The following is a 6,052-nucleotide window of genomic DNA, read 5'->3' on the forward strand; positions in this document are numbered from 1 at the left end:
TTTTGAATCATCCAGTTTTTGCTGCCGGGAGCGTAGCTTTTCAAAGCTGAAATTGATCAAAACATACCTTCGTTCGTCAATGCTGCAAGAGAGGCTTGTTGATCTGGCCACTGTGTCAATAGAACAGGAAAGTGCAGAAAAACTTGAGCTTAAAAAACTAGTTTCTAAATTTGCAAAACTGAAAGCACAAAAAATAAAGTTATAATTTTTGACACAATTGTTGCGAGAAAAATTGAAGTGGAATTGAAGGGTGTGCAACTGTTCCCATTGCGACACCAGCAGAAGTTTCGACAAGCACCCGACCCGTACACCGCGAAACGTGTCCCGCGATGACCGCCAGGGGAAACCCAGCGGTCCAGCTCTGCCGGTGGTGGTGAGTTGGATAAACTGCAAAAAAGGTAAGTTCCAGTGTTTATTGTTTTATATTTTTGCAGCGATTTGTGTGGTAAGGGCGTTGGCAATGTTTTTGTGAATTTTTTTTGGCCACCCCCTCCCATGGCCTCTCTCGGAGCGCTCACGGCCCTGCACTAAAGTTGGTGAGGTTTGCGTTTTTGCGCCGCGAAAGTCGTACAACGCCTCCCTTTACGCTAAGGTGCCAAATGACAAAGGTTGCTCCACACAGCGCCAACGTTAATTAGGCGGTAAATTTCCCGCCCTGCCTCCGTTTTCACCCTGAAAACGGCAAAGCCGAAAATCCAGCCCTTGGTTTATTTATGTGTGGATGCATTGCTCATTCTGTAAGCTGCTTATTCACTGAAGAAGGCCCTTTCGTTACCATGCAGTATCCAGGGAGAGAGCTTGCAACACCCATAGTGAAGCAGTCAGCATCCACGAGGAAATGTTAAGAGTGGCATTAATAATTGTAGATTGTACACCGCAGACCGAATGCACTCAGTCGTGACCAACTGACAGCACAAACCTCAGCTCCTATTTTCTGTTCCTTCAAACCACATTTTTTCACACATTCGCTTTTTTTAATAGATTGTTTTTTTTTATTGCAGAATAAGAAAATAATAAACCTTTTGACAGGATCAAAAATGAAACCTATTGTAAAAAGTGACTGTGGGCGAGAATAGCAGGTGAATGTAGTGCATTCATATGACATGCCTTTGTCTGTTACTTTAGCAGAGCCATTAACCTGTTCATTTTGTATGAGTTAACGTCTCATTACAACAGGCAACAAAGGAACATCATATGGGCATGTTAAATATTCTTCAGCTAATAATTTCTAGTTTCATGCTTTAATGTTCCAAAAACAGAAAATATTTAAAATAGGCAACAGGTTGATCATCGTCTAAAATAAGAAAAGATATTGGGGCCAAGTTTCGGCCTGAGTTGCTCCTGTTTTTTTGGAGCAACTGGTTTAGAATGGAGTATCTTAGAAATTTGAATTCTCGGCATTTAGTTTGCTCCAGTTCGAGTCAGTTAGAACAGTTTCAGTTTGGAACAGAATTTTTTTTTCAAAAGGGGGCGTGTCCGGCCACTTCCGCCTGTTTTCAAAGTTTAGGCAGTGAAAACTTACTCCAAACTAACTTAGAATGGAGTAAGTGAAGATTTTTGTACGTTTGAAAAAACCTTGTCTCCACTTTAGAATATCAGGCGTAGGTTACAAATTAGGCGTAGGGAATGTTGGGGGGGGGGGTTTAAAGGGAAGTTTACAAACATTAAACACTTCAGTTTTACAAATAAAGAGCCATCATCAATAATAAATGATAAATACATCAATAAATCAACCAATAAATCAATCAAAAAAAATTAATAAAAAATAAAAAAAATTTAAAAAATCAATAAATAAAACATTTTCTACTTACCGACTGCAGCACCAGGAGTCCTCCAACAGCATGCTGGGATGCCCCCCCCCCCCAGTGTGTCTCTGTCAGTGTCTCTATCTCTCTGTCTGTCTGTGTGTGTGTTTCTGACAGCGAGAGGAGGGGGAGACGGGGGGTAGGAGGGGGAGACGGGGGGTGGGAGGGGGAGGGGGGGAGACGGGGGGTGGGAGGGGGAGGGGGGAGACGGGGGGGTGGGAGGGGGAGGGGGGGGAGAAGGGGGGTGGGAGGGGGAGGGGGGGAGAAGGGGGGTAGAAGGAGGAGAGGAGGGGCGAGGAGAGGGGGGAGAGGGGGAGGGGAGGAGGAGGAGAGGGAGGGGGAGAGGGGGGAGGGAGCAGGAGGGAGAAGGGTGGAGAGAGGGGGAGAAGGGAGAGAGGAGGGAGGAGAGGGATGGAGAGAGGAGGGAGGGGGAGAAGGGAGAGAGGAGGGAGGAGAGGGATGGAGAGAGGAGGGAGGGGGAGAAGGGAGAGAGGAGGGAGGGGGAGAAGGGAGAGAGGAGGGAGGGGGAGAAGGGAGAGAGGAGGGAGGGAAGGAGAGAGGAGGGAGGGAAGGAGAGGGAAAGAGGGAGGGAGGGAAGGAGAGAGGAGGGAGGGAAAGAGAGAGGGACGGAGGGAGGGAGGGAGGGAAGGAGAGAGGGAGGGAGTGAAGGAGGGAGGAGAGAGGAGGGAGGGAGGGAGGGAAGGAGAGAGGAGGGTGGGGAGAAGGGAGAGAAGGAGGCTCAACGGCCGGGCACAAGACTTCGGGTTGGATTTACAGGTAGGTGGCGTCGGATCTTGGTGGGGGGAGTCGCAAAGGGGGGGGGTGGGAGAGCCGCGGAGGTCGGGGGAGAGAGAATCGCGGAGGTCCGGGGAGGGGGCGCAGAGGTCGGGTCGGGTCGGGGGGGGGGGGGGAGCGGAGGTCGGGTCACTGGGGGGGGGACGGGGGGGGAAGCAGAGGTTAAATCGTGGGGGGTGGGGGGAGCGGGGGCCGGGTCGGGTCCGGTCGGGTGGGAGGAGTCTTACCCACGCAGCCCCAGTGAGGCCATTCGGCCAGGGCTAGGGGCTGCGTGCTTCGGGCCCTTCCCACAGTTTTGGGTGCCTGGAGCTACTACACGCGCGCACACTGTAGCGCGCATGTGCAGAGGTCCCGGCATTGTTTTCAGCGCAGGGTCCTGGCTCCGCCCCCAACAGCTCGTGCTGCGCCGCGCCCAGCTCCAGAGGGTCTGCAGGGAGCCGGAGTTTTTTTTAGGCGCACTTTGTGGTGTGATAAATGGGCGTCCAAAATCGGCGCAGCCCGAAACTTGGGCCCAATGTTTGGGTTTGGCCCTTTGTCAAGCTTTGATCTAAAGTTATGTTATAATGATATTGACTCACTCTTATTTCTCCTGAAGCTACTTAAAATGAGAAGTATTTGGGCTAGACTTTCCACTAGGGGCCATCGCCCCCAAAAATGGGCCTTGTTCCAGTGATGGAGGACGTCTCAGCCTTACTGATTGCTGGTACATGGCCCATTTTTTTTTTGCGATTTTCCACTCGGCCCTAGCCCGGCGATGTGGAATGGGCAATCTCATTTTCGGCGATGTCACGTTCGCCCTCCGAAAATAGGAAGTCCAAAAAAACAGCTTCCCGAGCAACGGCCTTGTGCGTATGTGTGAATTTTTATTCGGCTGATTTTTTTTACCGCGTTTTGGGAGGTCAGAGGTCATCACACATGCTCAGAAAGCAGAGAGAGAGATAGAGAGAGTAGTTTGAGAGAGAGGAGGAAGACAGAGTTGTGAGAGTTTTTGAGAGTTTATTGAGAATTTATTGTTGATTGTTTATTGTTGATATTGTTGATATTGAAAGTTTACAGTTTATAGTTTAATTAATAGTTTGAGTAATTGATTAATATAGTGTGATTATTATAAATGTCTGAAATAATGTCAGATTCTGAGAGGAAAAGGGCGAAGCCTTTCAGCGACGAGGTCAATGAGGCCTTAGTGGATGCGGTCGAGTCACGGTGGGACAATTTGACTTGGGGTGTATATTGTAAAATATGGGTGGAGATCGCTGTGGTGGTGTCCTCAGTGTCCCATGAATCGAGGGGACCTGACCAGTGCCATAAACACTGAAATAGTTTGGTGGCTGCAGTGAGGGTAAATTGCATCTTATGCTTTAATGCTTATATTTTATATTTTACTGATGCATGCAAATTTTTATTAGAGCAATGAATCTCCTGCATTGCATGTAATTCTTTAATGTTTTACTTAAACCATGTTAACAGTAAATTGCAAATAATAATTTAAAAATTAATATTTAATGTTTGACTTTTGCATGTAAATGTTTTTATAGCAATGAGTGTCCTGCATTTAATTCAACTTGGACATTCTATTGTGTTAAATAACAACCCTTGACCGAAACTGTTTGTCATTCTTAAATGTGTTGCGTGAACCAGCAGCATGTAACATTTGAAACTATTTAAACTGTTGTGATGTCAAGGCACTACCTAATCCAGTAACTTATGCCATGCCATGCCATGCTCTATTCTCATTTGCAGAAGAAGATGCCTGTCAATAAGGCCAAGCGAAGGCGGGCCGGGGGCGGCCCTTGACTGCAATTGAGGAGTATGCGGCCGCTCTGGTTGGCCGTGAAAGCCGTGCGGCCACTACCCGTGGTCTGGCTGAACCCAGCCATGCATCTCATGAGTAATTTGTAATTTGTAGCACTGTATTAAAAACAGTATTAAAAACTTTATGCTACTGATCTAATGTCCTGTAATTAAAATGCAAAATGCTATAATTGTTATGTGCTTATGGTGTACTAAAGATGTCATTTCAGTTCATGCATGCAGAAGAAGCATGGCATATGAAGCAGGGATTGCAGCAGTTACAGCTTTCTGGGATAGTTGATAGTCTCTTGGTAATGTTCATCGTTATGTTCTAATGAGATATGTAAAAATGTCATCGTGCGTTTTTAAGGTAAACCGTCGGCACCAGGACTGTCACCAACCCCAACCCATCTGTTGTGCTGGATGATGATGAACCTGATGAGGAGCCAGAAGGAGATGTGTTTCCCAAGATGTATTTCGAGGAGCAAGAGCAGGAGCAGGATCGGGAGGATGAGGAGGAGCTGGAGCTCCAGCACGAGGAGGCCGTCGATGTGTGGGGGGGCTGCGGGCGGTAGATGAACCTGCGGTCATCTCAATTGAGAACGATGAGGCACCGGGACCAAGCGGTGTGCAGCTGGTGACGCCAAAGCGCGACATCTTGCACACGCCAACCCCATGGAGGACGGGTCAGCAAGGTGAGCAATCGCCTATCTCGGACGGGCAGACGGAGTGCTTGATCTCCCTCTGCAGGGAGACGATCGCGATAGGTCGCGATCTTATCCAGAGGTTCGATGAGTTCTCCACGAACTGGAGCCAGTTCAACACGAACTTCTCCAACTGGTCTGCTGTGCAAACGGAGTGAGCACGGCAGATCTTGGGGGAGACTCGGGAGCAGATCACCGCAACCAATGCCCTTCGGCATGCGTTGCTGGCTGGACACGGCGCTGCATCTCAAGGTGTCGTGTCGGCTAGGAGCGCGACCCCTCGCACTCAAGTGAGTACGGAGGATACAGTTCCTCCTGACTCGGAAGAGGAGCCTCAGGCTTTGGCTTCCAATCCGTCACCTCCACCATGGCAGGAAGTCTTGCCGTCGCACGCCGCACACCAGCTTCGTCTCGGTCTGCGGAGACCAAAACAGGCGGGTGGTGTTAAAACACGGAGTGGGAAAGGATCTGGAGGGAAACGTGGCCGCAGGTAGGGAGGGGGGTTTGTTTTTCAAATTAATAATTTTTATAAAGTTCATTCATTCGTTCATGGTTGTTTGGGTGGGTGGGTGGGGGGGGGTCGGGGAGAGTGTTGATAAAATATTTTCAATAATTCGTTGTGTTAAATAAAATTTTTTATTGAGTTTAACAATTGTTGTGCCTTCTCTCTTAGTTAGATTAAGCATAACATTTTAACAATTATTCTGCATTACTTGAGCATTGTATTATTGTAACAAACGTTTACCTAACTTAAGCATTAACGAAAATGCCAGGGAACTGCTGGCAAGGCAGAAACGTAACTCTACACAAATGCGACTTTTGCTTAACTATAAATGTAAATGTAAATGTGACTATCCACAATGAAAGGTCATAAAAACATTCATAAATGAGCTGCTGACGCAACAGCTTAGCAGCCACTTAACTGCCACTGGGTACTGGTCTTCGGGGGGGGTGGTG

General features: G+C 48.1%; 1 long non-coding RNA gene across 1 annotated transcript; it reads left to right on the forward strand.

Annotated features, from left to right (window-relative positions):
- Positions 1-232: 232 nt before the first annotated feature.
- LOC139280829 (uncharacterized) lies at positions 233-5,637 on the forward strand. The gene is made up of 3 exons (XR_011596782.1): positions 233-398; positions 1,002-1,079; positions 4,341-5,637. It is a non-coding gene; the product is annotated as an uncharacterized lncRNA (long non-coding RNA).
- The last annotated feature ends 415 nt before the right edge of the window (positions 5,638-6,052 follow it).

This window comes from Pristiophorus japonicus, chromosome 15 (assembly GCF_044704955.1).
Source record: "Pristiophorus japonicus isolate sPriJap1 chromosome 15, sPriJap1.hap1, whole genome shotgun sequence".
NCBI classification, from domain to species: Eukaryota; Metazoa; Chordata; class Chondrichthyes; family Pristiophoridae; genus Pristiophorus; species Pristiophorus japonicus.